Here is a 10,995-nt window from a genome sequence, read left to right on the forward strand (position 1 = left end):
AAAGCTTTTAAGTTTCATTAGGTCCCATTTGTTTATTTTTGTTTTTATTTCCATTTCTCTAGGAGGTGGGTCAAAAAGGATTTTGCTGTGATTTATGTCATAGAGTGTTCTGCCTATATTTTCCTCTAAGAGTTTTAAAGTGTCTGGAGGTGGGTCAAAAAAGATCTTGCTGTGATTTATGTCATAGAGTGTTCTGCCTATGTTTTCCTCTAAGAGTTTTAAAGTGTCTGGAGGTGGGTCAAAAAAGATCTTGCTGTGATTTATGTCATAGAGTGTTCTGCCTATGTTTTCCTCTAACAGTTTTTATAGAGTCTGGCCTTACATTTAGGTCTTTAATCCATTTGGAGTTTGTTTTTGTGTATGGTGTTAGGGAGTGTTCTAATTTCATTCTTTTACATGTAGCTGTCCAGTTTCCCCAGCACCACTTATTGAAGAGGCTGTCTAAAAATATGGAACGCTTCACGAATTTGCGTGTCATCCTTTCGCAAGGGCCATGCTAATCTTCTCTGTATTGTTCCAATTTTAGTATATGTGCTGCCGAAGCAAACACAGATTTTGTTTTTTTACTATTGAGTTTTGAACATTTTTGTATATTCTAGATACAAGTCCTTTGTCAGATATATGCTTTGAAAATATTTTCTCCTAATCTGTAATTTGTCCTTTCATTCTCTTAAGAGTGTCTTTTGAAGAGCAGTTTCCAATTTGGTGAAGCATAATTTATCAATTTGTTCTTTCGTGAATCACACTGTTAATATCATATCCAAGAAATCTTTGCCTAACTCAAGGTCACAAAAATATTCTCTTATATTTTCCTTTAGAAGACTTATGGTTTTAGGTTTTACATTTAGGTCTAAAACCTGTTTTGAGTTAATTTTTGTATATGGTGCAAGTCAGATCAAAGTCCAACTTATGGGCTACTGGTACCCAATTGACCAAGCACCATTTGTTGAAAAGACCTCCATTTCCCCATTTTGGTACTCTTGTCAAAAATCAGTTTTGCAGTCCAATTTTAAACTCACTGTTCTGTTCCATTAAAGTATTTGTCCATCTTTTGTCCATATCATACTATAGCTTTTTTTTTTACATAGTCACAAAACATTATTTCTTGTGATAGGGACTTTGAAGATCTACTCTCTTAGCAGCTTTCCAATATGCAACACAGTATTATTAATTATAGTTACCATGCTCTACATTGTATCCCATTGACTTATTAATTTTATAACTGAAGATTGTACCTTTTGACCCCTTCACCCACTTTACCCACTCCTCCACCCCCACCTCTGGCAACCACCAGTCTATTCTCTGTATCTGTGAGCTTGGTTTTTGTTGATGTTTGTGTCATTTGTTTGTTTTTAATTCCACATGTAAGGGAGATCATACAGTGTTTATATTTATCTGTCTGCTTTAATTCACTTAGCATAATGCCCTCAAGGTCCATCCATGTTGTCGTAAATTGCAAGATTTCATTCTTTTTTTATGGTTGAATAGTACTTCATTGTATATATACACCACATTTTTTCATCCATTCATCCAGCAATGGACACTTAGGTTGTTTCCATTATTTCCATTGCAAATAATGGTGCAATGAACATGGGGTGGTGTATATAACTTTTCAAATTAGTGTTTTTACATGATAGTTTTTTAATAAGTCTGGAAATCAGAGTTAACCTCCTAACTTTTATTTTTTCAAAGTTATTGTGGCCATGTTAGGTCCTATGCATTTTTATGTAAACTTTATAATTGGCTTTTCCATTTCTACCAAAAATAAAGCCTGTTGGGTTTTTTATTGTGATTGCATTAAATCTATAGATCGATTTGGGTCGATTTGCAATTTTAACAATACTTAGTTTTCTGATTCATGAACAAGAGACTTCTTCTCAATTGTTCACCTCAATGGTTTCCTGTCTCTCAGGGATCACTGTCCGTCTTTGCCTGATGTTGAGGGTCTTGAAAAACATTGTTTTATATGTTTGTCTTCTTACTGTTGTTTCAGAGGAAAGAGTGCATTTGATCCCTGTTACTCCATCTTAGCTGGAGGTGGAAGTCCATTTCTATATAAATTTTAGAATCAGTTTATCAAATTCTATTAGAAAGCCTGCTGAGATATTGATTGAGATTATGTTGAATCTGTAGACCAATATGGGGAGAATTGACATTCTAATAACACTGAGTCTCCAACTTATGACTATGGCACGGCTCCCCATGTATTTGCGTCTTCTTTAATTTACGAACACAATACATTTAATTTTTTATGTTTTATGTTCTTTTAAATGGTATTATGTTTAAATTTTATTTTTCAGTTGTTCTTGCTAGCATTTAGAAATAAATTTGATTTTTGTATACTCACCATTTATCTTGAAACTTTGCTAAATTAACTTATTACTTCTAGAATAAGGGGGTTTTGGGGTAGATTTTTAAAAGAGATTTTCATATACAGAATCATGTTATCTGAGAATAAAGAAAGTTTACTTCTTCCTTTGTAATTTTTATATCTTTTACACTTCCCTTGCTTTATTGCAATTGCTATGACCTCCAGAACAATGTGGAATAGAAGTAGTAAGAGTGAAAATCTTTGCCTTATTTTTCATCTTGGGGGAGAAAGTTCAGGCTTTCACTATCAAGTGTGATATTAGCTATGGGTTTTTGTTTTTTTTTTTGGTACATTTCCTTTTTTGTGGAAGTTTTCTAGTATTACTAGTTCACTGAGAGTTTTTTTTTAATTTTTAAATCATAGGTAAACATTGAACATTATAAATGCTTTTTATGCATCTATCAGATAGAGGATCATATCATTTTTCTCTTTAATTTGTTAATGGGATGACTTACCCTGAACTATTTTTTAAATTGTTAACTGAAATTTGCATTCCAGACATGAACTTAAGTTGGCCATTATGTATTATCATTTTATATACTGTTGGATTTGATTTGCTAATATTTTGAAAATTTTTGCCTCCAGTCCCTGAACAATATTGGTCTGTAATTTTCTGTTTCTTATAATATGCTTTTCAGATTTTGGTATCAGATGGTCCTCATAAAATGCATTGGGAAACGTTCATTCCTATTTTCTGAAAAACTTTGCCTAGCGTTGGTATTATTTCTTCCTTAAAAGTCTGATGAAATAAAAAATGAAGCCATCTGGGCCTGAAGTTTCGTGGGCCTTTAATTATAAATTCAAGTTCCATAATAAATAAATATAGGAATTTTCAGATTTTCTGTTTTTTCTTATCTTTAGTAAGTTGAGTTTTTCAAGGGAATTTTCCATTTCATATAAGTTGTTGAATAAATTTGCATAAATTTGCTCATGATGTTCCCTTATTATCTTAGTAGTGTCTGTAAAATAGTAGTGATGGTCTCTCTTTCATTCCTGATATTGAAGGTTTGATTTTTCTCTATTTTAAAAAATCAGTCTTGCTAGATTTGTATCCATTTATTAATGTTTTTAAAGAAGTGACTTTTGGGTTTCTTGGCTTTTTATATTGCTTGGCCATATTCTATGTAATCTACTTCCATGCTATCTTAACATAGAAGATAAGTCATTGATTTCAAATTTGTATTCTTTTTTTTTTTTTTTTTTTTTTTTTTTTTTTTTGCGGTACGCGGACCTCTCACTGCTGTGGCCTCTCCCGTTGCAGAGCAACAGGCTCCGGACGCGCAGGCTCAGCGGCCATGGCCCACAGGCACAGCCGCTCCGTGGCACGTGGGATCCTCCCAGACCGGGGCACGAACCCGTGCCCCCTGCATCAGCAGGCGGACTCCCAACCACTGCACCACCAGGAAAGCCCCTGTATTCTTTTTTAATATAAACATTTTAACCTACAATGTTCCTTTAAAATTGATTTAGCTGAGTCCCACATATCTTTTAAAATATTAATTTTAAGAATACTTTTAGATTTATAAAAATTTTAGAAAGACAGTACAAAGAGTTCCTGTACACTACATACCTAGCTTCCCTATTGTTAATATCTCACAGGTATGATGTAAGTATGCATACAGGTATAAGACAGATTTGTCACACTAATGAACAAATACTGATACATTATTATTAACTAAAGTCCATACTTTATGTGGATTTCCTAAGTTTTTGCCAAGTGCCCTTTTTTAGTTCCAGGATCCCATCCAGGGCACACGCAACATTTTGTCATCATGTCTCTTAAGGTTCCTCTGTGACCATTTTTCAGACTTCCCTTGTTTTTGATGATTTTGACAGTTTTGAGGACTACTGGTTAGGTATTTTGTAAATGTGTGTACCCCACGTATTTTGACATGTTGCATTTTCATCAAGTTTGAGATTTTTCTAATTTCTCTTGTCTTTTTTACCCACCCATTGGTTATTTAGAAGTGCATTGCTTCATATCCCCAAATTCGAAAATTTCTAGTTATCTTTTCTGTATTGATTTCTACTTTAATTCCATTGCAGTCAGAGAACTTACTCTTCATTAATTCTTCTGAAATACTATACTAAAATTTGCTTTATAACACAACATATGTTCTGTCTTGATGAAGTTTCATGGGCAAGAGGAAAGAATGTGTATTCTGCATTTGTTGGCTGTAATAGTCTATAAATGTCAGTTACATCAATATGGTGGAGAGTGTTATTCAAATGTCCTATATCTTACAGATTTTTGGTCTACTTGTTCCACAAATTTATGAAAGAGGAACATTATAGTCTCCAACTATAATTGTGGACATGTTATCTCTCCCTTTATTTTGTCAATTTTTGCTTCGTGTATTTTGAAGCTCTGCTTTAAGGTGCAAATGCATTTAGGATTAGTAAGTCTCCTTAATGAATTGATACTTCTAGTATGAAATGTCCCTCTTTAACACCAGGAGAATCCGTTTACATCTAATGTAACTATGGGTATGGTCAGGTTTAAATAAACTATCTAGCTATTTGTTTTCTTTTTTAACATCTTTATTGGAGTATAATTGCTTTACAATGGTGTGTTACTTTCTGCTTTATAACAAAGTGAATCAGTTATACATATACATATGTTCCCATATCTCTTCCTTCTTGCGTCTCCCTCCCTCCCACCTTCCCTATCCCACTCCTCTAGGTGGTCACAAACCACCTTAGCTATTTGTTTTCTATTTGTCCCTCTTGTCTTTTTTCTTTGTTCCTCCTTTCCTGCCTTAATCAAGTATATTTAACAATCCATTCTATCTCCTATTTTGGATATTTAAGCATATTTCTTTGCATTATTCTTTTCATGGTTACTATAAGGATCACAACATGTAAGCACGTCTACCTTGAATGAATAATATACCCCTGAATATATAAGAATCTTATAACAGTATGTTATTTACCCCTCTCCCATTTTTTGTGCAATTGTATATATTTCATTTCTACATGTAAGAAACTCCACATTACATTGCTGCATTGTTATAACAGCAATCACTTGTTTTAAAAAAATTAAGAAAAAATAGTCTCTTTATTTACTACATATTTACTATTTTCATTGATCTTCATGTTCTCTCCGATAGTCTATCTAGTAATATATCCCTTCATCATAAAGAATTTCCTTTAGCATTTCTTTTTCTTTATTTCTTTCTTTTTATAATTTCTTATTTCAGCACTTCTTCATACTTTTTGTTTTTAAATAGCTTTATTGAAGTATAATTGATAGACAATAAGCTTCATACATTGATTACATAATGTGATGAGTTATGCATACACCTGTGAAACAATCACTATGATCAAGGTAATAGATCCATCACCTCCAAAAGTTCCCTTGTGCCCCTTTGTGTCTCTGTGTGTGTATGTGTGTGTGTGTTAAGAACTCTTAACCTGGGATTTTACAAAGTATGTGTGTGTGTGTTAAGAACTCTTAACCTGAGATTTTACAAAATCAAAATTTTAACAAAATTTAAAATTAAAAAATATTAAGAGCATAGTAAATTATTGTCCACTCTAGGCGTTATTCTATACAGGAGATCCTTGAACTAATTCATCTTGCATAACTGAAACTTTACAACAATTGAGCAACAGCTGCCCTTTCCCCACTCCTCCAAGCCTGAATTCTGAAAACAGAAAGAGAAAAGTGACTCATCACATACAGGGGAGCTCCCATGAGCCTATCAGTATATTTCTCAGCAGAAACCTTGCAGGCCAGAAATGAGTGGGGTGATATATTCCCATATGAAAGAAAAAACTGCCAACCAAGAATACTGTATTGGGCAAAACTACCCTTCAGAAATGAAGGAAAAGATAAAGACTTCCCCAGACAAACTAAAGCTGAGGTAGTTCATCTCCTAGACCTACCTTACAAGAAAAGCCAAAGGGAATTCTTCAAGTTGAAATGAAAGGATGTTAATTAGTTACATGAAAACACATGAAAGTATAAAACTTAACTAGAAAGGTAAGTATATAGACGATCATAGTTGAAAAAAATGAAAAGTCGAAAGTTTTAGCAAAGAAATAGAAAATATTAAAAAATTCCTAATGAAAATTATAGAATGGGAAAATACAATAGCCAAATTAAGCATATCATTGGATGTGCTCAACAGCAGAATGGGAAGGACAGAAAGAAGAATCACTGAACTTGAAAAGAGAAAACAGATTTTAAAAATGAAGAGAGTTTCAGGGACCTGTGTGACTATAACATGAAGGTAACATTCATGTCATTGGAGTCCCAGAAGGAGAGGGGAAATAGTGTGGGGCTGGCTGAAAAACCCCCAAATTTGGCAAAAAAACCATAAACCTAAATATTTAAGAAACTAAATGAACTCCAAAGAGATATAAACCCAAATAAATCCATGGCAAGACATGTCACAGTAAAACTCCTGAACACTAAAGACTATATATATATATATATATATATATATATAGTATTTTTTAAGCTTCCCTTGAAATAGTAAAATGATGACATCAGTAGACTGTGATGTTATGTATATAAACTAGTTCAACCACTAAGAAAAGCTATACAAAGATATACTCAAAAAGAAGTGAAGAAATGGAGCAAAGATTGCAGTAAGATTGCTATATTTTCTCAGAATTAAATTATTAATCTGAAGTACATTGTGATAAATTTAATATACATATTGTAATCCATAGAATGATTAAGAGAAAATATATAGCTAAAAAAGTCAAAGAGGAATAAAAATTGCACCTTGAAAATTGCTTTAAACAATATAGGAGGCAGGAAAAGAGGAAAAGAGTAATAAAAACACATGAGTCATACAGAATACAAATTGCAAAGTGGTGGACATAAACCCAACCACCTTGATAATTATATTAAATGTGAATGGATTAAATGCACCAATTGAAAGTTGGAGCTTGTAAAACTGCATGAAAAGCAAAATCCAACTAATTGGTGACTATGAAAGACACACTTTAGATTCAAAGATACAAATAGATTGAAAGTGAAAGGATGGGAAAAGGTAGTAATTTTAAAAGACCTGCAATAGCTATAATAATATGAGGCAAAATAGACTTTAAGACAAGAGACATTACTAGAGCCAAAGAGGAACATTTCATAATGATAAAGAATCGAAACATCAGGGAGAAAGAATAGTTATGAATGTATATACACCTAAAAACAGAGCCCTAAAATAATGAAACGAAGACTGACATAATGGAGAAGAGTAATAGATACTTCAACAATTTTATACTTATATTTAATATAGTTAATTTAAATAATCTTCTTTTGGTAAATGATAGAACAAATAGAAAATCTATAAGAATATATAAGACTTAAAAACCACTAGCAAACATGACCTAACTAATATATATAGAACAATCCACCTAACAGCAGAAAAAAACACATTTTTTTTTCAAGTACACCTGCAACATTCCCCAGGATAAATCATATACTAGGCATAAAAAGTAGTCAACAAATTTAAAATAATTGAAATAACATAAAGTATCTTTTCTGACCACAACAAGTTAAATTAGAAATCAACAACAGAAAGAAATCAGGGAAATACTCATATACCTGGAAATCAAACATCACACTTCTAAATAATGCATAAATCAAAGAAGAAATAAAAAGGAATTGTAAAAGTATATCAAACAAAATGAAAATATGACATTAAAATTTGTGATGTAATCAAAGCCATGTTTAGAGGCAAATTTTATATTTAAAATATTATATTAGAAAAGAAGAAAGATTTAATAAAATCAAGATTGAAAGAGGAGACAACAATACAGAATTCTGGGAAGTAAAAGGATTTTAAGGGAAGGTTATGAACCTTCCCTTAAAATTTTTGTCAAAAACGTAAACAGTTTAGATATGGAAAAGTTCCTGGAAAATCATAAAATATCAAACCTTAGTAAAGAAAAAAAAAGAAAAAGGAAAATCTCTAAGCAAAGAAATGGGAATTAGTAATTTAAAACCTTCCCCAAAATAAAACCCAGGCCAGGATGACTTCACTGGTGAGTTCTACCAAACATTTAAGGAAAAAATAACAGCAACCCTTCACTAAACCTTTCAAAATACAGAGGAGTATAAAATACTTCCCAGGAAGTATTCAATTTATGAAGCCATATTCTCCTGATATCAAAGATTGACAAAGACATCACAAGAAAACAAAACTATGGACCAATCTCCCTCATGAAAATTGATGCCACGATCTTAGCAAATTGATCCAAGTGATAAATGAGGATGGTTTTACATGATAAGCAGGAAGGCTTATCCCAGAAATAGAAGGTTGGTTGACATCCAAAAGTCAAATAATGTAGTACACCATATTAAGGGAATAAAGGCAGGAAAAAACCATATCAATAGATCCAATAAAATCACTTGACAAAATCTAATACCCATTCATGATAAAAGTTCTCAAAAAACTAGGAATAGAAGGGATCTTTCTCAACCTGATGAAGTGCATCTACAAAAAACCTATAGCTACCATCATACTTAATAGTGGGAAAAATGAATGTTTTCTCTGTAAGGTTGAGGAGAAGACAAGAATATCTGCTCTTATCACTTCCCTTCAATATGTGCTGGAGGTTCTAGTCAGTGCAATAAGGCAATAAAAGAAAATTAAAGGCATACAATTTGGACAAGAAGAAGCAAAATTGTCTTTATTCTCAGATGACATGATCTTACATATAGAAAATATTAAGGTATCTATAAAATTACTACCAGAACTAATAAGAAAGTTTAGCAAGGTCACAAGATATGAGCACAAAAAATCAATTGTATCTGTATATACTATCAATGAACAATCTGAAGAAAAAATTAAGAAAATAATCCCACTGATGAAAGCATCAAACATATTTAGAATAAATTTAACAAGGGAAATGCATAAATTTTATATTAAAAACTGTAAGAGAAATTAAAGCAGACAAATTAATCGAGAGATATACCATTTTCATGGATTGGAAGACAATATTTGTAAGAGTCCATTCCTTTCAGCTTTTCGCTGTTCATTGTGATGCTATCAATGGGCTTGTCATATAAAGCCTTTATTAAGCTGAGGTATCAATAATTTCCTGTACCTAATTTCTTGAGTGTTTTCATCATGAAGGGATGTTGAATTTTGTCAAATGCCTGTAATTGGCCTGTAATTTTCATTTCTTCTAGTGTCCTTATCTGGCTTTGGTATGAGAGTAATGCCGGCCTTGTAAAATAAGTTTGAAAGTGTTTGCTTTAACTTTTTTGGAAGAGTTTGAAAAGGATTGGCATTCATTCTTCTTTAAATATTTGGTAGAATTTACCTATGAAGACTGGGCTTTTCTTTGGGGGAAGTTTTTTATTACCATTTCAATCTCCTTACTCAGTATTTGCCTGTTCAGATTTTCTATTTCTGGATATACATCCAAAGGAAACAAAATCAGGATCTCAAAGAGATATCTGCACTATTATTCACAGTAACCAAAATATGGAAACAACCTATGCATCTGTCAATGTATGAATGGATTAAAACATGTGGTACATATATACAATAAAATATCATTCAGCCATAAAAAAAAAGAAGAAAAACCTGCCATTTGGGACAACAGTGATGAACCCAGAGGACATTATGCTAAATGAAATAAGCTAGACACAGAAAGACAAATACCATATGATCTCAATTATATGTGAAACCTAAAAAAATAGAACTCATAACCAGAGAGTAGACTGGTTGTCACAAGGGGTTGGGGGTGGGAGAAACAAGGAGATGTTGGTCAAAGGGTACAAACCTCCAGTTATAAGATGCATAAGTTCTGGGGATCTAATGTACAGCATGGTGACTATAGTTAATAATAATATATTGTAAACTTGATATTTGCTAAGAGAGAAGATCTTAAGTATTCTCACCCCCCCCAAAAAAAAGGTGAGGTGACGGATTAACTTGATTGTGGAAATCACTTCACAATGCATACATATATTGAATCATCACATTGCACCCTTTAAATATATACAATTTTTACTTGTCAATCTGGGGGGAAAAAAGTCAAAAAAGTCCAAATAGGGACTTCCCTGGTGGCACAGTGGTTAAGAATCTGCCTGCCAATGCAGGGGACAAGGGTTCGAGCCCTGGTCCAGGAAGATGCCACATGCCGCGGAGCAACTAATCCCCTGCACCAAAACTACTGAGCCTGTGTGCCACAACTACTGAAGCCCGTGAACCTAGAGCCTGTGCTCTGCAACAAGAGAAGCCACCACAATGAGAAGTCCACGCACCTCAACACAGAGCAGCCCTCGCTCACCACAACTAGAGAAAGACCGCGCACAGCAGCGAAGACACAACACAGCCATAAATAAATAAATAAATAAATAAATAAATAAATTTATTTTTACAAAAACTTATTTAAAAAAACCCATATAATACAACCCAAAAAAGACAATAATAATAGAATGTGACAGAATTGTTATGGAGGTGAAGTCAAGGGCAGGAGCCGGTCAGCTGACACAGAGAGTGGGAGACACTCAGAGGAAGGTAAGAGGTGGTAGCTCAGCTGAGTCTTAAAGGATGAAGAGTGACCCAAGGGAGAGAAGAGGGGGCATTCTGGGCAGAGATGGACAATCTGCTAAAGTTGTGGAAGGTTATGTTACGTGATGACCAGAACTACCG

At 33.2% G+C, this 10,995-nt stretch overlaps 1 non-coding gene across 1 annotated transcript; it reads right to left on the minus strand.

Moving 5' to 3' along the window:
* Positions 1–443: 443 nt before the first annotated feature.
* On the minus strand, positions 444–550 carry LOC115867375 (U6 spliceosomal RNA). The gene has a single exon (XR_004045089.1). It is a non-coding gene; the product is annotated as a U6 spliceosomal RNA (small nuclear RNA).
* Positions 551–10,995: the final 10,445 nt, after the last annotated feature.

This window comes from Globicephala melas, chromosome 2, assembly GCF_963455315.2.
Source record: "Globicephala melas chromosome 2, mGloMel1.2, whole genome shotgun sequence".
Lineage (NCBI taxonomy): Eukaryota > Metazoa > Chordata > Mammalia > Artiodactyla > Delphinidae > Globicephala > Globicephala melas.